The following is a 27,948-nucleotide window of genomic DNA, read 5'->3' as shown; positions in this document are numbered from 1 at the left end:
TTCAAGTTGTAAGCAGCCGCGGGCTAGGAGAGTGATTATCTCCCCAACCCAAATTGCATTTTTGCACAACTTTGCTATACATCTGCTCACCCATTACACTGCTATTTCAACGGATTGTTCAACATGAATAAATACCAGGCCACTATATACCATATATTCGTTAAATGAATCCCACACAACAATGAATATAATATGACCGTCTCTATAATCACATGAATGGTGGTACCTCTGCAAAGTTGAGCAGGGTATTATTTCAAGTCAACTGTATCACATGAATGGTCCATTCCGTTTAATGCTTTACAGTCCAATATGGGTTTTTTTAACATCCGACAGAGACTATATACCGGTCAATACTACCGAAAATCTCTTATTGGTCATCTTACCATGTCAGAAAGCTATGTTGCCCTGTTACTCGAAGGACGAATATCTCGGCCAGTTAAAATGTTTGAGTGACAGCTGCATTCTTTTCACCAAGAAGGGTTTTCGCCAAGTTGAACTGAAATAACGTTTGTCCAAACATGATCAGATATATACGTATAACAGTGTTCCTAAACTTAAATCAGGTAAATGTTCAAGTAACCAATAAATGACTTTTATCAGCACCTCAAGCAGAAACGTGAGCTTGCCCTCGAGTTGACACCTTGGGAAAAGGTAAGGATGTTTTAATGCATGTAGGGATGTACAAAGTGTATATTCTAAAGCACATGTACATGCATTGAAACGATATCCAGTGAGTCACAGGTAGAACGTACTATCAATGGAAACACTTACATTTCAAAGTATAAACAATGAAAAAGATTGACTGCATAATGATAACGACTTTCTGTTTGTTTTGAATTATTCGATGGGAATGGCGTTTACTACACAACTGAACAATTTGAGGACACAGTTGGACAATTTAGAATCGAAACGATCTGTTTTGTTCAATAGAACGGTGGGTCAGTATGACGCATTGATTGTACATTATTTCAGACATACGACCTCTGGCTCAGATAGACTGCACCCACTTGGGGAAAGGAAAGGTTTTACGTCTTAGGGTGGACATTCGTTGATAGGGGAGCGGATATCTGAGGCTGACTGTTGGAATTATGGAAAGATCTCCACCTCCCAAATCTCGTAGTTAGTTCGTATCAACAGATGACAAAACACGAAGCAGATACAGAAAATGTTTAAAAGACGGAGAGTATACTAAATGCCTTCTTTCCATTAACGTCGTGACAATGTCGTGACCTCATTCACATGCATCTGCTTTACGATCCACAGGAAGGTTGCGGTCAGTGTCGACGGCGAGGAGGACGCCAGCGACGACTAAGACAAAGACGGCAGCGAGAGTGATTCCCCAGGAGAACCCCAGATAGAAGACGGTGAAATATAAATCGCCTCGGATCCAGTAGACAAGACAACCGACCAAGAGAAATCCAGCTTCAAAAAGATTTTCAAAAAATCAGAACATGCTATAGTTAGAGTACACTCGGTTTATTGGTATTTGTCTTGAGTTTGGTCAACTAATGGTGACTAATTGGTCAAAATCCGATGATTTCTCCGTATTTGTGGTTATAATTTCTTCATTTAAAATGGTGTTATTCATTGAGTGTTGTTTTGAGTAATTACAAGTCCAGCTAATGATCCGACGCTTTCTACATATTTCTGTTTGAAATTTCTTCATTTAAAATGGTGATATTGATCGACAGTTGTTTAACACGACATATTCCAGGTATAGGGCGAAATTCTGCCATCCAGTGACCGAAATCGTGAGCACATGTTTTGCTGGAGACTTATGATACCATCTGCGAATGGTTGGGTAGAATATGTTTGGAAACAATAACATTTTAAACATGTACAAAAGTAAGAATAGCAAAGTAGAATTCTAAGGTACCAGTTCAAATGTTCGACGTAGGAAGAAGAGCCAAAGTTTTGAGATGGGGCAGGTAAATAGCCCTGCAAGTTATCCATCCGACCAAATAAACTCACCATAGTTCTCAAAGTTTTACATACTTGCTGAAATATTCAAATTAATGAAATAAGCAAACACTCCCATCCCGATTCACGATTCTACTTTTACCACGTTATTATCCCTGCCATAACGATTTGAGAGCAACAAATTAATTCGACCACAAACTCCTAACAAGGCTGTAATGGAAACCTTAACGGGACCAGCAACGCCAGGCATATGATGTGCGTTATCAATTGTCAAATATTTCCACGAGTCCCTGCAATTGTCGACAAATTCCAGAATATTGATTGTGTTGCATTAAAACGTGTGGAATACTGCTAAAATGTGTTTGTAATTCTTCATCACCATAGGCTTTGAATATTACAAGGAATTAAACATTTTTAGAATTCAATTTGGAATGGGTAGGAGGCGGGGGTGTATAGGGGGAGGCGATTATGTTTTAGTTTATACTTTTAATCTTTCATTGCCCCTAACTTGTCCTACCTGGCAGTTTTTGAGTATTACAAGGAATTGTACAGTTACAGAATTAAGTTGAGAGGGGAGTGAGGTGCGGCGAGGATGTTTTGGATAATACCATTATAATTTGGGATTAAAATACTCTTTCACTGAACCTTTGAACTGGCCCCTAACGTGCCCTACCTGGTATAAAGGCAAATACGATGGATGCAACCCGCATTGCCTTTTTGCCTGAACATTCTGCATCAAACATTATGATGAAAGTTAGTATGACATCGATCAAAGTGGTGATCAATCCAATCGTTGCATCCACTTGCACGATTATAAACCAGGCTTGGTCTGAAAGATACAGGGAACAAAATTATAATAGTATGGTGTGTACCTCCTAATAGACTGTATGGTCACAATCTAAAAGATGTGTGAGGCTTCACCAGTAGACCCATTTCAAACAGATCTGTGAGATACAATGAACAATGTACAGTCACAATGTGTGGACCACCACCAGTAAACCCATGTTAAACAGATCTGTGACATACAGTGAACAATGTACAGTCACACTGTGTGGACCATCCCCAGTGGACCCATGTTAACCAGATCTGTGACATACAGTGAACAGCGTACAGTCACAGTGTGTGGACCATCCCCAGATGACCCATGTTAACCAGATCTGTGACATACAGTGAACAATGTACAGTCACACTGTGTGGACCATCCCCAAATGACCCATGTTAACCAGATCTGTGAGATACAGTGAACAATGTACAGTCACACTGTGTGGACCACCACCAGTAGACCCTTGTTAACCAGATCTGTGAGATACAGTGAACAATGTACAGTCACACTGTGTGAACCATCCCCAAATGACCCATGTTAACCAGATCTGTGAGATACATTTAACAATGTACAGTCACAGTGTGTGGACCACCACCAGTAGACCCATGTTAACCAGATCTGTGAGATGAAGCGAACAATGTACAGTCACACTGTGTGGACCACCACCAGTAGACCCATGTTAACCACATCTGTGAGATACAGTGAACAATGTACAGTCACAGTGTGTGGACCATCCCCAAATGACCCATGTTAACCATATCTGTGAGATACATTTAACAATGTACAGTCACAGTGTGTGGACCATCCCCAAATGACCCATGTTAACCAGATCTGTGAGATACATTTAACAATGTACAGTCACAGTGTGTGGACCACCACCAGTAGACCCATGTTAACCAGATCTGTGAGATGAAGCGAACAATGTACAGTCACACTGTGTGGACCACCACCAGTAGACCCATGTTAACCAGATCTGTGAGATACAGTGAACAATGTACAGTCACAGTGTGTGGACCATCCCCAGATGACCCATGTTAACCAGATCTGTGACATACAGTGAACAATGTACAGTCACACTGTGTGGACCATCCCCTGTAGACCCATGTTAACCAGATCTGTGACATACAGTGAACAATGTACAGTCACAGAGTGTGGACCATCCCCAGTAGACCCATGTTAACCAGATCTGTGACATACAGTGAACAATGTACAGTCACACTGTGTGAACCATCCCCAAATGACCCATGTTAACCAGATCTGTGAGATACAGTGAACAATGTACAGTCACACTGTGTGGACCACCACCAGTAGACCCTTGTTAACCAGATCTGTGAGATACAGTGAACAATGTACAGTCACACTGTGTGAACCATCCCCAAATGACCCATGTTAACAAGATCTGTGAGATACATTTAACAATGTACAGTCACAGTGTGTGGACCACCACCAGTAGACCCATGTTAACCAGATCTGTGAGATGAAGCAAACAATGTACAGTCACACTGTGTGGGCCTTCCAGAGTATACCCATGTTAACCGGATCTGTGAGATACAGTGAACATTGTATATGTACAGTCACACTGTGTGGGCCTTCCCCAGTAGACCCATGTTAACCAGATCTGTGAGATACAGTGAACAATGTACAGTCACACTGTGTGGGTCACCTTCAGTAGACCCATGTTAACCAGATCTGTGAGATACAGTGAACAATGTACAGTCACACTGCGTGGGCCACCCGCAGTAGATGTATGCATACCAGATTTGAGAGATGCACTAAATAATCGACAGGTACATGGTGTTTCTCTGTACAGGCATTGAACACTAGTTGTCTTCCTAGAAATTGATCATAATGTAAAACTGTTGCTTGAGTATATGTCAAAGGCTGGAATATGGTGTTTTCATAAGAAATAAATGGCTTATACATGTATTCATTTTCATCAACAGTGAACAATGTACAGTCACACTGTGTGGGCCTTTCCCAGAAGACCCAAGTTAACCACATCTGTGAGATACAGTGAACAATGTACAGTCACACTGTGTGGGCCTTTCCCAGATTACCCAAGTTAACCACATCTGTGAGATACAGTGAACAATGTACAGTCACACTGTGTGGGCCTTTCCCAGAAGACCCAAGTTAACCAGATCTGTGAGATACAGTGAACAATGTACAGTCACACAGTGTGGGCCTTTCCCAGAAGACCCAAGTTAACCAGATCTGTGAGATACAGTGAACAATGTACAGTCACACTGTGTGGGTCACCTCCAGTAGACCCAAGTTAACCACATCTGTGAGATACAGTGAACAATGTACAGTCACACTGTGTGGGCCTTTCCCAGATTACCCAAGTTAACCACATCTGTGAGATACAGTGAACAATGTACAGTCACACTGTGTGGGCCTTTCCCAGAAGACCCAAGTTAACCAGATCTGTGAGATACAGTGAACAATGTACAGTCACACTGTGTGGGCCTTTCCCAGAAGACCCAAGTTAACCAGATCTGTGAGATACAGTGAACAATGTACAGTCACACTGTGTGGGCCTTTCCCAGAAGACCCAAGTTAACCAGATCTGTGAGATACAGTGAACAATGTACAGTCACACTGTGTGGGCCTTTCCCAGACGACACAAGTTAACCACATCTGTGAGATACAGTGAACAATGTACAGTCTCACTTTGTGGGCCTTTCCCAGAATACCCAAGTTAACCACATCTGTGAGATACAGTGAACAATGTACAGTCACACTGTGTGGGCCTTTCCCAGAAGACCCAAGTTAACCAGATCTGTGAGATACAGTGAACAATGTACAGTCACACAGTGTGGGCCTTTCCCAGAAGACCCAAGTTAACCAGATCTGTGAGATACAGTGAACAATGTACAGTCACACTGTGTGGGTCACCTCCAGTAGACCCAAGTTAACCACATCTGTGAGATACAGTGAACAATGTACAGTCACACTGTGTGGGCCTTTCCCAGATTACCCAAGTTAACCACATCTGTGAGATACAGTGAACAATGTACAGTCACACTGTGTGGGCCTTTCCCAGAAGACCCAAGTTAACCAGATCTGTGAGATACAGTGAACAATGTACAGTCACACTGTGTGGGCCTTTCCCAGAAGACCCAAGTTAACCAGATCTGTGAGATACAGTGAACAATGTACAGTCACACTGTGTGGGCCTTTCCCAGACGACACAAGTTAACCACATCTGTGAGATACAGTGAACAATGTACAGTCTCACTTTGTGGGCCTTTCCCAGAATACCCAAGTTAACCATATCTGTGAGATACAGTGAACAATGTACAGTCACCACACTGTGTGGGCCTTTCCCAGAATACCCAAGTTAACCAGATCTGTGAGATACAGTGAACAATGTACAATCACACTGTGTGGGCCACCCCCAGTAGACCCATGTTAACCGGATCTGTGAGATACAGTGAACAATGTACAGTCACACTGTGTGGGCCTTTCCCAGAAGACCCAAGTTAACCAGATCTGTGAGATACAGTGAACAATGTACAGTCACACTGTGTGGGCCACCCCCAGTAGACCCATGTTAACCAGATCTGTGAGATACAGTGAACAATGTACAGTCACACTGTGTGGGTCTCCTCCAGTAGACCCATGTTAACCAGATCTGTGAGATACAGTGAGCAATGTACAGTCACCCTGTGTGGGCCACCTCCAGTAGACCCATGTTAACCAGATCTGTGAGATACAGTGAACAATGTACAGTCACACTGTGTCGCCTTCCTCAGTAGACCCATTTTAACCGGATCTGTGAGATACAGTGAACATTGCATATGTACAGTCACACTGTGCGGACCTTTCCCAGAAGACCCAAGTTAACCAGATTTGTAAGATACAGTGAACAATGTACAGTCACACTGTGTCGCCTTCCCCAGTAGACCCATGTTAACCGGATTTTTGAGATACAGTGAACATTGCATATGTACAGTCACACTGTGCAGGCCTTTCCCAGAAGACCCAAGTTAACCAGATCTGTGAGATACTTCACCTTTTCGGTTAAGACATTTCAGACATACCTGACAGCGGATCAGATGAAATTGAGATGCATTCGCTTCCGGTGCATCTCTGCCAGAGCCCTTCGTTCTGGCTATCTCTTTTACTCCATAGCGGCGTCCCGAACCCCAGAAGAATAAGGATAAAGGCAAAAAGAAGCAAGAAAGCTGATGCCTTGACGTAGACCGTAGCCTTCCCGCAACATCCTACGTGTGTCATATCGGGCGCTGTCTGGGAAACAATTCCAGATCCGATTCCAAAGGAAATTCAGTTATACCCTTTTAAATACACATCAACTGCGATTTTGATTGGTTGGCATTTTGTTAAAATGCCAATTTAATGGTCACATGGTGAGTATTTTTGCATTATTCAGTTTTGCACGTGCTTTGGGTAATAGTGTTATGATATAGTATTTTCACGTGCTTGTATTGAGTGTGCATAAATATATGTATACCTCGACGGAATGAGGTTTTTCTATCGCCTGAATATAATACTGTCACGTTTATCGTTGTCACATTAGGAACGAATTATTGTAGGTGTTTGGCGACTATATTTTATCTTTACACCAAAATGTACATTGTATGAATATCTGCGTAGAATAATGTGTCCAGTTTTCCGTTCATACAGCACAATATTCAGCAGGATCTGAAACTTAATGTGCTCTGTTCCATTTACTGGAGTTATAAGAGGGCACTGTGGAAAAGAGGCGCTATTAAACTGAATTTATCATCATTGGTAGTATTATGAATATTTGTATTTTGTACTGATTAACATGAAATGCAACAGAGAGAGGATGTGTGGTTCTGGACAAGTCATGCTCCGTAGGCTCTGCATCAGATACCAAAACACTATATATGGGCTTTATGGAATCTGTCTCTAACCTCCAACCCCAAGTACCTATGGTCTGACCTTGGCCAATAGCGCCTCGACTAAGTGGACTGACTGAACCTCAACATTTTATCTTTCTACGTTTATGAAGATAAATCTTGCATTTGTCGCGCCCGACAGGCGTAGCATTGACATTGGAAATCGACTCGATAAGGAGAATCTGTTTTTCAGTGTAGAATGCAGGGGCGGATACAGCTTTTGGAAAAAAGGACGTGTGTGTGTGTGTGCGTGCGTGCGTGCGTGCAAGCGTGCGTGTGTGTGTGTTCATTTTAACCCGTTTTCACGAGAGTTTCAGTGGTAATTTAATAAACTCTGTTTGGTAAAAAGCTTTAATTATTACTTTTTCATCAAAGTGCTTTGAATGAATGTTGCATCAATTGAAACCGGATATAAGGCCAGTAATTTTATTGAGGAAAAATGTATCGAAAACATGCAGCGGTACTATAACCTTTATAACTTTTACTTGATTCAGAAGCTCCATAAATATCAAAGAAAGATATACCGCCGGGACCAGCAAATATTAACCTTAATTCTCAATACTGCACCAGACAATACAGTGATCAACAGCATGGGCATCGATCTACGCAATTGGGATACGATGACATGTCCGTGAGCCAGACCACCCGATCCCGTTAGTCGCCTCTTATGACAATCATGGGTTACTGAAGACGAATTCTAGCCCGTATGTTCACACGTATACGGCATAAATAATACTAAATACATAATGAATCATTTAAATGGTTTCCTAACATCAACCGTCCAATACATTTTGGCATTATATTTATTCAAACACGCTACCATTGTACGCCCGTTTTTTAATAAATATAGATACTGGAGATAAACCGAGTCCAGTCATTACCAGGGACCTCCTTATCTTTCTCACAAAGAACATGAATACATGTACTGCAAAACACTGACATTTGTGGAAAAGGAACATTTAAACAAAGTTGGTTGCGATCCTATTTGTGCATGGCTTCTTTTGTTTCGTACAACATAATGTCATGTATGTCATAACTGTGACAAGTTAACGGACTGAGAACTCCAGGCCATTACAATACATAAACGCTAATTCTTTAACGTACAAAAATGTTGTGATATCATAATTTGATTACACCGTATCTGGGACTAGGCAACACTTGTTAATCTGCTTCAGGAAATACCAATACTTGTTATATTGTTCCGAACTGTCATGTGTCAGCAGTGAGTTTCACTTATACGCCAAAGTTGGTTGGTTGGTTTGTTGTTTAACGCCGCACTCAGCAATATTCCGGCCATATGGCAGCGGTCTGTAAATAATCGAGTATGCACCAGACAATCCAGTGATCAACAACATGAGCATCGATCTAGTGAGTGATTGAGTTTCGTTTTACACCACTTTTAGCGAATATGAATATGATCCGGGCATATTTAGATATTGATCAAAGAACAAACGGGAAGAACTTTCTATCCAATAGAAAGACTTACTATTGAAAATTTATATAAAGACAAATATACTCGTAGAAACGAACAAGGGAACACGTGAATGTACACGTTTTATATTTCAAGAATTTCACTCACAGCGCAATACATACCTTGTGAAGAAACCTGGAAAAGAATAATGGAACACTTGTACTTTCATGTGTTCCCTTATTCGTTTCCATGAGTAAATGTACTGTATAATGATCACGGCTTTCTGTTTGTTTTAATGTGGTCAATGGGAAAGGCATTTACTATACAAACAAAACATGTGTGGACACAGGTGAACATTTTGGGACAATGGGTCCGTACGGCGGATTGATTGTACAGTATTTCAGAAGATGAACATGGAAAACGTGATAGTGCAGCTTGGAACTTCTGCACTGTTATCTTAGAGAGGTACCACTCCAAACTTATTTGCGCTTTAACACATTTGTACTAGAAACATTTGTTTTATAAAGTCAGTGATTCAAACCATGTCTGCACATAAATATCCTTAAGTCTTTGAGTCAGTCACATGATAAAATTAGGGTAGCAACTAACGTTTTGGTCGTACCATGCGTTATCAAAACCAGTTTTAAACAGCAATGCTTTTATATTCGTTGCCCAATTATTTGTTTCCATTATTGTCATAAACTATCATCATATTGTAACACATTTTGGGAAATCTATGTGCAGGCATGTTCAACAATCTTAACTAGTATGTGATAGCCTTAACTTGAGAAAATATATACATTGGGAATCTACCATATTCCCCATAGGCCGTAACACTAGGTGTATTTATCTTAACGCCAAGAAATCTTTTACAGACATATAATTGAACTTTATCTATCACATTGAAATGTTGTAAGCCCTAGATTTCAGATCCATATAGTAGTATTGGGCTTATTTTAACATCAAATATTTTAATAAGCGGCTTAAATGAAACATTTCCCCAAACCTTTAACTGCTTATGGATACACATAAAACCTTCTGAGCTGGTATGACTGCCTGTTTAGTGAGTCTGTTCCATGACCGGGTTTTCGTGAAGTAAACACCTGAATATTTATAGAACGATTTCTAAAAGTTCTCTTTTGAAAACATTTTTTATACCCGATATTTTCCCACCTATATAATAAACTACAACTTTCGTTTTATCTTTGTTTACACTTAGTTTCCAATTATCACAATAATTCTCTAATTCATCAATTTGTCTCTGTAGACCACTAACAGTATATTACGATAACAACTGCAAATAAAGGCAAAAACATCTGCGTAATATCATGAGACTAGCTGTGCCATGATTGCAATTTTCATGAATTTGAGTTGCTACTTCATTTATGAAGAAACTAAACAGAATAGGATTTAAAATACAGCCCTGACTTACTCCTAACTGGCTTGTAAAACATCGTTATTATTTCTTACACATACCTTTACATTTTCTTAAATACAAAACAGTAGCCAATGAAAGATCTTCACCTCCCCAAATATTGTAGTTATCTCGTATCAACGGATGACAGAACATAAAGCAGATGCAAAAAATGTTTAATAGATAGTGTACATAATCAAATTATATTATTATACCTTCGTTCCATTGACGTCGTGACAACTTCGTGACCTTGACATTGTAAAGTCAAGACCTGTACCTCATGTATACGCAGCTGTTTCAGCATACACGGGACTGTTGCGGTCAATGTCGACGGCGAGGAGGATGCCAGCGACGATCAAGACAAAGACGGCAGTGAGCGTGATTCCCCAGGAAAACCCCAGGTAGAAGACGGCGAAATATAGCCTGCCTCTGATATAGTAGACAAGACAACCGACCAAGAGAAAGCCAGCTGTAAAACATTTACAAAAGAATTAGAACAAGCAATATTGCTATTTTGTTCTTAGTTTCGAATTCGTCTTTAGAAGTCTGTCCACAGCAAACATTCCCGTCATGTTTTACCGCTTCTATGTTTTTACCCACATCGCTATTATCGATGCCAGGACGATTTGAGAGCAACAGATTAATTCGGACACACGCTCCTAACTGGTCTGGTAATGGAAACAACGCCAGACATGTACTGTTAGGTGTTTTCATTAAATACATCATTTTCCTCCTGCATTTGTCAGTTATTGTCTGAACATTCCAGAATATTGTTCATGTTGCATTTGAAGTACTACTAAAATATGTTAAAGGTCACATGCAATGTAAAACACAACTTTGCAGATTTTGATACCTTTCGGTATGGACTTACAGATACATATCATCAAAAATGCAAATTCAACTTATAAAGTTGAAAAATAACGCGATGAAAAAAACCCCGCGAAATCGGAGTTCAAACGATTCGCTAAACTCACCCCAGCTTGGGGTGAAAAGTGGTTTCAACAGCTGTGCTGCGCTGGGCTGCGGAGCTTGGAAGCGGGATGTCCGGATTATAATGTGGTGAGCAGGAGTAGTCTAATCAAAACAAATAGTAAATAATCTACTCGTTACATAAAAGAACCTTGTTAGGATCTAGATCTACTCAGCTATGTGTCAACCAGTGACGGAAACGGAATTCCTTCGCTGGCGGTGAGTACTCGGTGAAGGCTTTAATGTGAGCTATTTTTCTAATGTTTTGTTGATATTTCACAGGCGCGAGCTTTTTATATGTTATGACAGTAGATTACCGATTAAACTGTGTATATTAATTTCATTTGTCTATTTCACAACACGTTCTTCTTACTTGGTCACTTTCTCAGTTCGATACTTAAAAGCAATGTCATTATTTAGCATTGACAGAATTTCTAACTGTGATATAGATATGTCTTTGTCACAGACAAAACTCAATGTCTGTTTTATTGACACATATGTATCTGCCTGCCTGTCTGCTAATGACAATATGCAATACACAACTTTGATCACTGACCACATGCAATTTGAACTTAACACCTATCAGGCTATACACCATAAACAAAACGCATTGATTTATGGCTCGTGCACCCGAGTTCTGTCTCTGTCACATTATGTAATTACACAGACAGGCACGTGTGATACTAGTACACATGACATGTTATGATGTCTGTTGATTGCAAAATATTATACACAAAAAATGAGCATGTATTTACAAAACCCAACATCTATATATACACACACAATGACCCGTGAGGGCATCGGCAAATGAACCATCCAATGAAAGGCTTCGTTACACTTGAGTGCACACCCACCCGCTCTGACTGGGTTCGGTATCCCGGGTGCTTCGTTTCGAGGTAAGTAAACCCTAGTACAAAATATGCATACGTGATAATTGTGTTTTAATTATGTTTTTGATTTTTTGGTTGCATGTGACCTTTAACTTAGTAAATCTTCATCACTGCAGATTTTGAATATTCAAGGAATTCAACACTGAACCTAACTCACCCTACCTGGTACAAAAGCGAGTATGACGGCTGCAATCCGGATTGCCTTTTGGCCTGAACATACTGCGTCATACATTATGATGAAAGTTAGTATGACGCCGAGTATAGCAAGCATCAATCCAATCGTCACACCCACTTGCACGAATACAAACCAGCCTTGGCCTGAAAGAGGGAATACTAATGTACCTTCACAATCTTCAAAACCCAAAGAACAATATACAGTAACAACGTGTGGACAGAAGACACATGTGAACCAGATCTGTGAGTTTCCATTCGACATACCTCCCAGTGGATCAGATGAAATTGAGACGCATTCGCTCCCGGTACATCTCTCCCAGAGCCCTTCGATCTGGTCATCTCTTGTACTCCACATTGGCGTCTCGAACCCCAGAAGAATAAGGATAAAGGCAAAAAGAAGCAAGAAAGCTGATGCCTTGACGTAGATCGTCGCCTTCCCGCAACATCCTACCAGTGTCATATCGCGGATCGGGAGCTATCTAGGGCATAACAACAGATCCGATTGCTGAAGGAAGTTTACGTCAGTTATGCCCCTCGGTAATACTCATCAACAGCGGCTTTGACTGTTTGTCTACTTTCTAAAATGCACATTTAATGGTTAGATGATGAGCTTTTTGTGTTATTCAGTTTTGCACGTGCTTCGGGTAATAATGTTATGACAAGTTTGTCTCATGCTTGTATTGTATACAATACCTTATATCCGTGAATATAATACCGTCACGTCTAACGTAGTCACATAAGGAACGGAATATTGTAGGTGCTTGTCGACCATATATTTACCGCAACACCAAATGTACATTATATGAATACGTGTACACTAGTGTGGCAAGATCAGGCAGACCGACGATTTGATATCGTCAGTTGAAATAGAGGAGACAAATGAGTCTGCCTCATGTGTTTCATGTTTAGATCTATTCATAAAGAATCAGTATGACAAAGAAAAACTCTCCTAAAGGCTTACTACGAAAGGGAAGATTTCAACTTTATGTCGTTGATTTTCCCTTCATGTTGAGCAATACTCCCAAACGCTCTAGCCTTTGGTGTTTATGTTTCACAACTTTTGATGTACAATCGAGCATGCAAGATTTCAAAGTTCGTCATACGACTCTTGCACAGAAGTTTTGTCATCAAGGTTACATTATTCAAGGCCTTCAAAGCTTTCAAAAGGTTTTATGGTAGACATGTGAAGGACATTTCAAAATTTAAGGCATCAGTGAAAAACATGATGTCCGGTGCAATTAACTATTTTGACTTGTACCACGCTCTGATATGGCTATGAATGTACAACAAACTCTGTCTCTGTAATGGAAATGTCTCTTTATTTACATTGTGAAACTAAGTGATTTTCAGCTTCATGATTTTTACTTAAATAGGTTGTATCTTATATTGAAAGAGATCCGAAAAGCATAATTGATAAAACACAATATAATATTTGACGGAACGCATATTATACTGACTGACTGACTGAGTTTTGGTTTTACGACGCTTTTAGCAATATTCCAGCAACATCACGGCGGGGGACACCAGAAATGGGCTTCACACATTGTACCCATGTGGGGATTCGAACCCGGGTCTTCGGCGTGACGAGCCAACGCCTTAACCACTAGGCTACCCCGCCGCCCCGCATATTATGCAACAACACGTGTGGATGTTTGGCTCAACGCATATGTGAATAATATTCAAGAAAGTAAAGATGTATTTCGAATTCAAGTCCCAATTACCACGAGGAAAGATGTATGTAAATAGAAGCGACAAACCCCTTTCAACACACATAAGAAATCTCTGCTCAAACAGAGGTGATTGTACAGTTCTGACTATATCATGAGTAATATGTATTTGTTTCAGTAGTATGACAGCTGTACGATACCGTTTGAAAACAATCGAGTCTCGATCAGACAATCCAATGATTGACACCATGTGATACGATGAAGTTGGAATATACACATGACATGATTTGTGTGTGGCATTCTAGAAGTGGGTGGTAGAGAGATGACAAAACTTTATGGATTATCAACTTCTTTATTTTAACAATGGCGACGTTTCGGTATAGATTCTTATATGCATAAATTTGCATATGCTTGAAAACGGTATAAGAATCTATGCATATGCTTGAAAACGGTATAAGAACCTATACCGAAACGTCGCCATTGTTAAAATACAGAAGTTGATCATCCATAACGTTTTGTCATCTCTACACATTAATTACATATTTAGTAAAATTACTACTTGTATCTTGAACATGAACAGTATTGTATTGAACGCGCGCAAGCTCAATTTGATTCCTTTTTCACAAATTCGTTCACCCTTCTGATTGTGATAACGCATGTCAAAGTGGACATCCGTCCTAGATGAATTTACACATGTGGTCGAAGAAGACCAGATAATGCTTTCTATTTTCTGATATACATGTAGTTAATGCACGTTTGAAAATGCATTTACTCGAGATCCCGCCATCATCAGAACTCTTACATTCGCTGGGAATCTTGCCAAGAGTAATACATCTTCTTTAAAGGTCACATGCAACGTAAAACACAACTTTGCAGTTTCTGAAACCTTTCGGTATGGACTTACAGTAACAAATTATCAAAAATGCAAATTCAACTTATAAAGTTGAAAAATAACGCGATGAAAAAAATTTCACAGGCGCGAGCGTTTTGTCACATTATGTAATTACACAGACAGGCAGGTGTGATTCTTGTACACATGACATGTTATGATGTCTGTTGATTGCAAAATGTTATACACAAAAAATGAGCATGTATGTACAAAACCCAACATCTCTATACACACACAAAGAACCCTGAGTGTATCGGCAAATGAACCATCCAATGAAACTTTAGGCTTCGTTACACTTAAGTGCAGGCCCACCCGCTCTGACTGGGTTCGGTATCCCGGGTGCTTCGTTTCGAGGGAAGCAAACCAAAGTACAAAATATTGCACTTTTGATTTGCGATTGTACACTTATAATTTTGTTTATTTGATTTTTCATAATCAGCAATGTATATTATATGTCATGAATAAGTGATAATTGTGTTTTAATTATGTTTGGGTTTTTGGTTGCATGTGACCTTTAAGCATGCAACATTTGTCTTGGAATTGGAAAGGGTTGAAACTTCCCATTCCAAGGGGAACAACTGTGTCATTCTTCCAGGTTTACGAGGCTTACCATCACCTCAAAGCGTTTACCTCGATGGCAGAGGAAGCTTTGTCAGCTGGGTTCTGACGTATGCAGCGATACTGATCCCAAAAATCTTCCTGGTGGTCAGTGTGAGTGATTTGTGAGCTGGGTAACAGCTTCTCGACTATAGTGCAAACACATCGAACGATCTGTTTGATTGACATTTTAGATGTTTCGTGAGTAATAAGAAAGTAAGATAGTTAATGGATGACACCATGCAATAATGAAGTTGTCATCCTTAAGATATCTTACTTTCTTTAACAAATATGTTGCGATTTACAGTATTTTATGTCTTTGCTTTTCGTGTTTGCTGTATTGTAGAGTTCATAACGTAACAGTAGTTTATGGGAAGTAACTATTTGTCATTTGCAGTTGCAACAGAGCCCTTTGCATTTCCAGAAACGACTGTATGGTTTTGACTTTGTGATAAACAAAGTTTTATTACTGCCCCATGGATCAAGTAATAAAGTGTTTCCTTAAATTGGCCATGTGGAATAGTAGTGTACAACGTTGAAACATCAAATGTTTTCATTCATGAGATTGTAAAAACCTTCGAAATACTTTCTGTGAATGCAGTGAAAGTCATTCCTTGCGGAATTTTATAGAGCTTCGGAATCCAGTCAATAGAGGAATGGCCATGTCATCAGGTTTTAGAGTCAAACTAACGTTGATAGTTTGATGAAATGGCTTTAACATACTGGTTTTAAATGTGGCATTATTTGATATGCCACTTATCCCATTTGGATCAAACAATGAAGTAGTGGTATACATACAATGGTTATGTTATCTGAGGCTTTGTCAGTGGGACTAACTAGTAACTTTTCAAGGCTGCCAGGCTTTGGATTCCAGCTGGCTGGGACAGAATTGGTTTATTCCAATTCTGTTTCCTCTATTTCAGTTTGCGCATTATGAAAATAACAACATCGCGCACTGATGATTTAAGACTCTATGAAAGACATTGTAGAAGTTCCTCTTTTTTTTGGCCCGTAATGATTTTAAAATTGAAATGAAAATATGTTGGAGGCTACTCACGATATTATAGCCCATATGTGAATACCTGACATACGAAAGCCTAATGCTGCCACCTAAAATATTTTTCGTTGCTTCGAATATTTTTTCGTTGCTTCGATTATTTTATCGTTGCTTCGATTATTTTCTCGCTGCTTCGAATATTTTCTCGTTGCTTCAACTATTTTCCGTTGCTACGAGTATTTTCACGTTCCTTCAACTTTCTTTCAAAACCTTGAAGTAATATTTCGAGAAAATACTCGATGCAGTAAGTAAATACTTGAAATTTCAAATTTTGAAAGCAACTTAAAACAACGAGAAAATACTCGAAGTAAAGAGAAATTAATCGCAGCAACGAAAACATAATTGAAGTAACGAGAAATACTCGTAGCAACGAGTAAATACTCGAAATTTCAAGTTTTGTAAGAAACTTGAAGTAACGAGAAAATACTCAAAGTAACGAGAAAATGCGCAAAATAATGAGAAAATTAGTGAAATAACGAGAAAATCTCTAAGCAACGATAATTGTCGCTGAAAAAATATTTTATGCTACAAAAGTTGCAGCATTAAACTTTCATACTGACAAAGGTTTTTATTAGTTTTACCTTTAGTTTCCCGTTTAATGATTGTCCGGTTGATATAAGATATCTGGCAATACAATGTAGGAACGAACACTGTGCTTTATGTATTACATGGAATTTATTTTAGTGCACACATAGAGCCATGGGACACACATACACAGACGTACGCACGTTACTGGTTATGTCATATCAACAGATCACAGAACACAAGGCAAATGAATCATTAGTTTATAACAGATAGCATGGACCAAAAATATGCCCCCTTCCATTGGCGTTATGTCAACGCCGTGACCTTGACATTGTAAAATCAAAGCCTGTGCCTCATGTACATGCATCTGCTTTACAGTCCACGGGATGTTTGGCGTCAGTGTCGACGGAGAGGAGGATGCCAACGATGACTAAGACAAAGACGGCAGTGAGAGTGATTCCCCAGGAAAACCCCAGATAGAAGACAGCGAAATAGATCTCTCCTCTGACCCAGTAGACAAACAAACCGCTCAAGATCAAGCCAGCTGAAAAAGATTTACATACACTATGGTTAGAAGGCCGTCGGTAGATTTGTATTTGTTCTTAGTTTTGATTTCGTAACTATTGACTATATTGACCTTCTCTCTCTTGTCTTGGAGTGAAGTTCTTATCCTTTACTGAATCTTTGAACTGTCCCTATCTTGTCCTACCTGGTACAAAGGCGTGTACGATGGCTGCAATCCGGATTGCCCTTTTGTGTATACATTCTGTATCACACATTATGATGAAAGTTAGTATGACGCCGATCGTAGCAAGGATCAAGCCAACCGTAATAAGCCCTTGCACGGTTTGAAACCAGCCTTGGTCTGAAAGACAGAGGGAAAATGATACAATAACGTTGTGTGTACTTCCCGATAGACTGTATACCACAATAAATACATGGGCACTCGCAGTGTGGGTCTTCTTCCCTTGGAAACATCTTTAAACAGGGTCTGCGAGATATATGGAATAATGTACACTCACGCTTTGTGGGCTTTCCCCAGTAAATATTTGTAACCACATCTGCGAGATACAGGGAATAATATACAGTCACACTGTGTGGGCCTTCTCCAGTAAATATATGTACATCACATCTGAGGTACAGGGAATAATGTAAAGTACACGTGGCATGGGTGAGTGAGTGAGTTTAGTTTTACGCCGCACTCAACAATATTACAGTTATATGGCGGCGGTCTGTAAATAATCGAGTTTGGACCAGACAATCCAGTTATCAACAGCACGAGCATCGATCTGCGCAACCGATGACATGTGTCAACCAAGTCAGTGAGCCTCACCACCCAATCCCGTTAGCTTCCTCCTACGACAAGCATGGGTTACTGAAGATCAATATTCTAACCCGGACCTTCACGGGTGTCACGTGGCATGAACCTTTTGCTATAGACATATGTAAACCGGATCTGAGAGATTCGCCTTTTCGGTTATCTGATCTTCAGGAATATTCCAGGTTTTAGACATACCTCCGAGCGGATCATCGAGAGTGGAGACACATACGCTCCCGGTGCATCTCTCCCAGAGTCCTTCGCTCTGGCCTCCTCTTGCACTCCATTGCGGCGTCCCGAAACCCAGAAGGAGAAGGCCAAAGGCAAAGAGAAACAAGAAAGCTGATACCTTGACGAAGACCGAAGCCTTTCCGCAACATCCGACGTGTGTCATATCGGGAGCTATCTAGGGTATAACAACAGATCCGATTGCTGAAGGAGATCTACGTCAGTGATGCCCCTCGGCTCAGTCATACTCTATTTTATGCTCATTAACTTGGGATTTGTTTGGTTGCCAGCTGAATAAAATGCAAATGTTATTTTTGAGTTATTGAGTTTTGCACGTGCTTCGAGTGAAGATATAATGATACAGGGCTGTCACGTGCTTGTATTTTATATACATATGTCGACGGAATGTTGATACTCTCACGTACATCGGACTCACATTAGCAACAAATTATTGTCAACAAGTACATCTGCGACTACAGATTCACCTCGAAATCAATTTAGATCCAAATGAGTATGAAAAGAAGTGTTCCGTTCACACATCACGAACGCGTATGATTCAGCTTGACCCGAATCTTAATGTACATTGTTCCGGTCAATAGGGTTATAACAATGCACTGTGTAAAAGAAACGCTATCAACATGGGCATTATTATTATTTACAGATTTTTAAAAAATATAAATGATCCTGGCACAGTCAGAATGGTTAGGCTCATCATCGGCCCAGGGCCGTTCCACGCTGTACACACAGCCATAAATGCGAATGGGGCTGTTCCCAGCTAGCGTTGCCTTGTCGAACCCCCTGAGGACTTTTCAGAGAAGGTGAAGACACCCAGGCAGTGCAGCCGTGTGCTTTACAAAGAGTATCAGAAGGGTCGTGTAACTGTCGGAAAACACAGGTCCACTCCCAATTTGAGTTAACAGAGTGGTACGAAACTAGAGGCAAAGTCCGGGGAAGTATCTGTGGTATCAAATACCTAGGGAATTAGCTTAAAAGAGGTTCTGAAAAAAATATATCATTTATAGGAAGTCAGTCATGTTACTTCAACGACGACAGGTGCTCTCTCATGTAGTGTGTACCTGGTATAACACTCATGGGTATGTGTCGTAATGGCGTAACCGTGGTTCAAATCTCATATGGTTGCGTTCAGTCAGTTTACATACACTAAACGCCAAAAGAAACGTTACCCTCCTGCCTTTATGAATTACTTAAAAACTATCAAAGATAGTTAGAAGGTATTAGTTTAGAAGAAAGCTTAACAACACAGCTTTATGCAAATCACGAAAAACAATTCTGAAATGCATTCATGTTTAGGTGAAATGCATCTTTTTCAGAAGAATTAAATTGTCCTATTTTTGACCATGCCGAAATAAACCATTAACAGTGATTCAGATTTCCAAAAGAAAGGTTGAAATACAATTCTGCTTTGAGACAACCATTAAAGATAAACCATTTAAAGTCACCATTTTCAACTCTCAAAACAAGAAACAACTGTTGTAGAGCGTGTAAAATTGTAAAAGAATCATTCTTATGATTTCAGTCTTTTAAAACATTTTCTGCTGATTTGCATTAGTAAAAACAAGTAAAACGTGTCTTTGATGTTGTGAAAAAGTGTTTAGGAACATCCAAAATTATCTTTCTTAACATTTTTGCTTCCAAAGTAACATTTTTCCATTTTCTCTTTACACACTGCAATATCAATAGCCAAAACGTAGCAATATTCAAGCAGTATTTGCATCCATTTCACGTGTAGTATGATTCTATAGGGTATAAAGAGAGACTACAATCCATGGTATGATACACAAGTACGAGAAATATGCCACGATTAACAGCTGAAGAGATAGAAAGAGCCATTGGGATGGTGCAGATGGGGTCGACAGACAATGCTGTTGCCAACGCCCTCGGATGCCACCGTATGACGGTTATAAGACTTATTCAGCGCTACAGACAGACTAGGATCACCGTAGACAGACCAAGAAGTGGACGTCCGCGCATCACAACGCCAGCTGAAGATAGGTACCTCCGTCATTAAGGAAGGAGAGTAGCGTTTCTTTTGGCGTTTAGTGTAAAAAGTCCTAATAGAATGAATGATGTAACTGTGAAAGAAGAATTTATTTGCTATAGCTAAAATTAACATATAGATAATTTACTAATGAGAAATATGATGTGTTGCGATACTTTTGTCTATGTGTATATTGAATTCTCATATTCATGGCAACCTTGATGTTATGGGTGCTACAATTATTATTGATTGCATAAATGCCTTTTCGTGTACAACGTATAATAATAACGAGATTAGAAAAATAACAGATATCTGATACCTGCTTGGGTTGGATGTATTCACAAACCTGATTGTCAGCGATCCTCTCGTACTCAGTGCTTATACTGAGGCGAAGCTCGGTGGTCAGAAGCAGGACATAGACTCAAGGCCTAGAGAATTCTGAAGTTAGAAATATCCGTACAGTGTAGTTTATGAACATTTTCTGTAAGCCTTTAGACTCGGATTTGTAAAATCAAACATGGAAATCGGGCCAAGACATTTACCTCAAGATTCAAGACTATCGATGACCTGATATCATTCAATAACGGATATAAATACCAAAGTCCCGTCTGCTGATTTCAAACCTGAACTAGGAAATAAAGAAACTGGTATACCCATATTTATGTCCATATTTAGATATTTGCATGAATAATCGGAGCTTTTATGGTATTTAATGAGACAAAGATACTGGGTGATCGAATAAGGCGAATTGACCCTGCTCCGAAAAGTGGCATCCGTCGAGATGCCAAGACAAGTCCAGTCTCCGCCTGAAAAAGATATGGTACAAATCTGTAACAGTCGAAAACAAAGATTGCTGTAACACCAAGTACGATTCCAGAGAAATAGCTTTTACCATACATGACAGTGGCATGCCGAAAATATGCTGTGTGAGATGTACCCACCTGTACATGTTTGGGTAGGTTTACATTAGGTACATTCTATCTCTCTCTCTCTCTCTCTCTCTCTCTCTCTCTCTCTCTCTCTCTCTCTCTCTCTCTCTCTCTCTCTCTCTCTCTCTCTCTGATCGATCGAAGGATTTTAGAGATGGCCAACTCTATAATTGGGTTATATTTCCACTACGTTTTATCGTGAATATTAAAGTTCATAGAGTTTAATCATGCCAGTCTAAGTCAAAGAAATGCACCATGTGATCATCATCTGAAAAAACAGAAAAGATATACATAAGTATACAACATCTGTGATGTAACTGTTACACACCTTAGTTACATTCAGAAAGATCACTCCAATGTACATCAGTAATTGCAATTTAACGGAAAACATGCAGCAAAATGACAATTTATGAAATAATGATTATGAATATGAACAATGTAAAGATGAACTAATGAACACTGAAACATAATATTTACTATACATAAAAATATTATTGATTACACATAGAAATATAACATAGATTTATACATCAAAATATATACACTAAGTATATACGTAACAAAGTGGACCTGTTGAACCTGTTCGCTAGAAAATAATCATAAAGGCTTTAACATTTTTTCAGAAACATACTTTGTTCACAGTTCGTCCCTGTGAAGCCCGTGCTGCACATACAGAAATAGGTCATATTACTGCCGGTACTGAAACAGGTTGCATTGTGTTGGCATGGCTTGCTCAGACATCCGTCGATAGCTGAAAAATATTACATTTAACCGTGAAAGAACACAGACCGATGTCATTTAGATGGCACGTTTTGTAGTTCACGTATTTGTTTTAGTTATTTATTTTAAGATGATAGTGTTCTTTCGAGTGTATGTTCTATGATGGTTAACGTTCTTTTCATCATAGCACCCGTGAATATCCGGGTTAGAATTGATCTTCAGCAGGTGAGGTGAGGTGAATTTGGGTTTAACGTCGTGCTTGAGAATATTTCGCTCATATGACGACGTGCATGCGTGTGTATGTGTGTATGTGCTAGCCCAGACTTAAGCTGGTTTTATAGTGCTAGCCCACTGAGATACCATGCCGCAGTGAAGCATGAATACCCCACTCAGACACAGTATACCGACTCCGAGCCGACCAGTCCTTGTAGTACCCATTAATGCCGAGCGCCAGGCTGGGACCAACAAGTACCATATTTTAACGTCTTTTGGTATGACGCGGTCGGGGATCGAACCCGCAACCTTCCGCTCTCCGGGCGGACGCTCTAACCACTACACCACGGAGGCGGTTCTGATCTTCAGCAATGGGATCGGGTGGTCAGGCTCACTGACTTGATTGACTCATGGCATCGTATCCCATTTGTGTTGGCCGATGTTCATGCTGTTGGTCACTGGATAGTCTGGTCCAGACTCGATTATTTACAGACCGCCGTCATATAGCTGGAATATTGCTGAGCGCGGCGGTAAACAAAAAACCAAACAAACAAATTTATAATTGTGCATTATGTACCAATCTCCATTTCATTTCAATATCATTTTGATAAGCGTACCTATAATATTATAGAGTTCCTGTTCAATATACACATATATAAACTCTGTCAAAAAAGAAACGCAACCCCTGTCCTCAGATATGAAAAATTCGTTTGAATGAAGTTATTGCTTCCAAACTAAATTTTATTCGAATGTATTGAAATTATACACGTAATTAATGAAGATTACCATCCAAACAACTGCATTTGTACGCATAAGTGTATTTTATTGCTTATTCCGTCACAACGCATGAAATGACCCCCATGGTGACTTCGCACAAAAAAACCACATGCAAATCATGAAAATGGCAGTTAATGTAGGGGTGTATAAAAGCCCATGTGCTTTCGTATTATATTCATTCATTTGTCGCCGAAAAGCTGTGTTAAAAAATGCCACGATTGAGTGCTGCCGACCGAAATATCGCCATTGGTCGTGTTCAAGCCGGAGAAAGTTTTGGAACTGTTGCACGGCACCTAAATGTTCACAAAACAACGATATCCCGACTTTGGAGCCGCTACAACAACTTCAATTTGACCAACGATCGCCCGAGAAGTGGAAGGCCAAGAATCACGACCCCCCTTCAAGATCGGTACATCCGGGTCCATCACCTGCGTAATCGGCATGCCCTACCAACCGTGACTGCAACACAAATACCAGGTTTGAGGAGAGTGTCAGCTCAAACGATTAGGAACCGTCTGAAAGAAGCGGGTTTACGTGCCTGTAGACCAGTTGTTGGACCTGTACTACGCCCCCTACATCTCCGCCGACGACTCAGGTGGTGCAACAACGTAAGGATATGGACTTAACAAAACTGGAGGCGCATCTGGTTTTCTGATGAATCCCGTTTTCTTTTGCAACATCACGACGGAAGAAAACGTGTGTATAGGAGACGTCATAAACGTTTTGCGCCCATCTGCGTCCGACAGGGGGGACAGATTTGGCGGAGAAGCGTTATGGTTTGGGGATCCATCTCATACAACCAGAAATCAGACTTGGTGATCGTTGAAGGGAACCTGACAGCCCAACGTTACATCAACCACGTATTACAGCCTCACCTTCTCCCGATTATTGACCAACAGACACAGATTTTTCAACCAGACAACGCCCGGCCTCATACTGCACGTGCAACAATGAACTTTCTGCAGAATTCCAACGTCAATGTCTTGCCATAGCCCTCTAAATCACCAGACCTCAACCCTATTGAACACCTGTGGGATACTCTGGGTCGACGCGTACGTCAACGTCAGCCGCCGCCACAGACGCTGCAACAGCTCGGCGTTGCACTGCAGGAGGAGTGGAGAGCCATTCCCCAGGAAAGAATCCGGCGTCTTATCCGTTCTTGTCCAAGGAGATGCCGTGCAGTGATTGCAGCTCGTGGTGCTCATACGAGATACTGAGAAAGACGCCCCCCCTGGTGACAAACTGGTGTCTGTGAGATGACTTTTGAAATGACAATTTTAAACATGCCCATCTTGGTTATTATTCTGCCAAATTTCAGACTTCTGTCTTAAATAATAAAAATGCTGTGTCGTCTTAGAACTTCAGATCAAAATCTCTAAAATACAGGGGTTGCGTTTCTTTTTTTGACAGAGTTTATGTTCGAGGATACCACTGCACTCATGGACCGTTAAATATGGATGATTTACAGTGTCAAAAATGACGAGATGACACAAATAAGACAAAGATGTCTTGCTGTAACACCCCACGGACGTACATAATGTAATTACTACATACGTTATAGACAACCTTTATGGACAACAACTTCTTTTATTCCGCGAGTGCGATATTTCGGTAGAGATTATTGTACCGTTGTCAAGCAAAATCCTACCATTGTGTGCTTGACAACTGTACAAGTATCTGTACCGAAACGTGGCACTCACGAAATAAAAGATGTTGTGATCCATAACAGCTGTCTCTGTTATACTTCCCAACTTCTAAAATACCTTTCATAGACGTAATACATACGTGTTTCACAGTTCTTGCCAGTAAAGCCCGCAACGCACATACAGAAGTACTTATCAGCAAAGTTAGGACTTGTAAGACAGGATGCATTGTGCTGACATGGTATGCTCAGGCATTCGTCGATATCTGACGGGGAAAAGTGTTTTCGATCAGACTTATTCTCTACTTTCCACACTATGACGTTCATGTTATGTCACAAAACAGCTGAAATTCAGAACTGAATTAACATTATTGTAACAATAACTTTAAAAAATGCTTGTAAATATTTTCAACCAATCTGTAGAGCAAAGCGTGAACAAAGGTCTGGTGCATATTCCCAGATTTGGTAATAACGTTATTCTGGTTTGCTCATGATCAGCTCAAGACGTGTCACGGAGCTGACCTCCTGAGATGACGGTGATCGCACTTACTTTACCACAGAATACTATATACAAGGGGTATAAAATATGATTCCCTAGCCCGTACGTATAGCTCAGTAACACCAGAAGTAAGTCAGTTGCAGATCAAAATCACCCCGTAATTCCTTACTAGCGAATGTTTTACCTTACTAGCGTAAGTTTTACCTGACCGCCCAGGAACAGTACGACCCGCAATGGTCCGGCAATACCTGGCGACTATTACACTGGAAAGTAGGACTGCACGGTATTACCGGTATACCGCAGTACGTTTTTCAAACGATACGTATTGTAATATTTTTTTCTGAGAACCGTTATATTGGGTAAAGAACATCTGATATTTTCGTGATTATCTTTATGGTTTAAGTTAAAATCTGCCCAGACTTTCATTCACAGCAGATGTTTTCATTTCTTTATTCAATGACAAAACGACATACTGTAATGCTATAAATTGTATAAAAAATAAACTAGTATCCCTGACTATGCAACCTAATTTTGAGATTACTGTTATCAGGACCAAAACATATACTGTTTTGGGACTTATAATGTAGAAAATAGGATCGACATCTACCATTAGTGTCACTTACTGTCAAACACTTAAGTTCCCAATATATCGCAATACGGGTACGTCAATCGCAATATATTGCAATACAATTTATTTGCCAATACTCAGCCCTACTGGAAAGTACCAAGGTTCTTATACCTTGCGCACGGATATCAGAGAGAGTAATTTGTGCCAATTGTGTTTTCTAAACTAAGATGGACACAAATAGCAAAACCATCAAGGTAGGTGTAGACAGACAAATATAGGACTGAACATACAATACTCAACAACGGTACCAATAAACATTTACATCCCGATACGTACAATTCGTAAGATGACAAGAATGACCCAAAATAAATATACATCAGAACTATGTGAGGGGCAGGTTAAAGGTTAAATTATTCTCTCGGGTTCGATTCGCCACATGGTTACAATGTCTGAAGCTCATTTCTGGTGAACCAAGCCATGATATTGCTTGAATCTTGCTAAAAACGGCGTAATACCATGCTCACTCACTCACATCAGAAATGTCTACATACTACCAGATAATCCCGATAATACAAGACAAAAACGTTCCTAAAACATCTTCAATACATAGATAAACCAACCTATACATTAGAGATATAAGATAAATGTCAAAACAATACATGATGGAAGTATGGCTGTTAAACTGTAAGTGATTAATATGTATGGGCAACAAATTCCTTAATGGCCTCGTGATGAGTGTAAAGATGCCAATCTCTGCTGAAGCAAGCTGTGCTGTGCCAACCGCTGGATAGTGAGTGAGCGAGCGAGTGAGTATAGTTTTACGACGCTTTTAGCAATATTCCAGCAATATTACGGCGGGGGACACCAGAAATGGGCTTCGCACACTGTACCCATGTCCGGAATCGAACACGGGTGTTTGGCGTGACTAGAGGACACTTTAACCACAAGGCTACCCCACCGCCCATTGACATTGAAGTAGCGAAGATGAAGAGCCTTGTTGTACGATCCGTGGACAATATGTAAAGTGTTCAGTTTATTAGTATTACACATGTTCATTCATTTATTTACAATACCTTGATCACAGAGGCGACCAGTAAATCCCGGGAAACACTTGCATTTGAAGGTTGTGCCATTGTTTTCACACACACCACTATGACATGGCGATGCAGTGCATGGATCTAAACATAAACATGTAAACTGAAGGTAAATATATATTGAGAAGAATATGTTTGTGAACCGAGTATCAGGGTCTTGAAGAGTCTTTCTCAAGCATGTGTTTTGTGGAGTTGAAAGCAGCGGACACTAAAACTTTTAGTTTCTAGTATTGGGTGTATTTTGAGGAAAAACAATGTGAACACTTTACAACCACTAACGCAGTATGACGGCAGTTGTTATGACTCCGTTAGTGAATGAGTGAGTGAGTTTTACGCCGCTTGTAGCAATATTCCAGGAGAAATGAGCTTCACACATTGTGCCCATGTGGGGAATTGAACCCGGGCCTTCTGCGTGACGAGCGAATACTTTAACCACAAGGCTACCCCTCCGCCCCTATGACGGCGATAGATCTTGAAGCAAGATAGGCGAAACATTGGAAATTACAACGTTTCTGGATCAATAGTGCGTAATGCCGCCGCGGTACGTCAAAATGCATACTGCTATGGATGAGTATGTCTCCTAGTGGTTATTTAATTAGTCTCCCCCACTCCTCTTGCAGCACCTGACCATGTTCAGGTCTGCAGCCTAGCACCCTGACGCACCTGTCACCCTATTATGACGTGTTTAACGGGAAAAGATATGGACTCATTGCTGGACCTGGCCCTCTATGTTATG

General features: G+C 40.2%; 1 long non-coding RNA gene across 1 annotated transcript; it reads right to left on the bottom strand.

Annotated features, from left to right (window-relative positions):
* Positions 1-541: 541 nt before the first annotated feature.
* Positions 542-27,725, bottom strand: LOC124267256. The gene is made up of 3 exons (XR_006895989.1): positions 27,706-27,725; positions 9,185-9,305; positions 542-553 (listed from the first exon to the last, which is right to left on the bottom strand). It is a non-coding gene; the product is annotated as an uncharacterized LOC124267256 (long non-coding RNA).
* Positions 27,726-27,948: the final 223 nt, after the last annotated feature.

This window comes from Haliotis rubra, unplaced genomic scaffold (assembly GCF_003918875.1).
Source record: "Haliotis rubra isolate DU_JTF1 unplaced genomic scaffold, ASM391887v1 Scf13, whole genome shotgun sequence".
NCBI classification, from domain to species: Eukaryota; Metazoa; Mollusca; class Gastropoda; order Lepetellida; family Haliotidae; genus Haliotis; species Haliotis rubra.
This window is presented reverse-complemented; position numbering and strand designations above follow the sequence as displayed.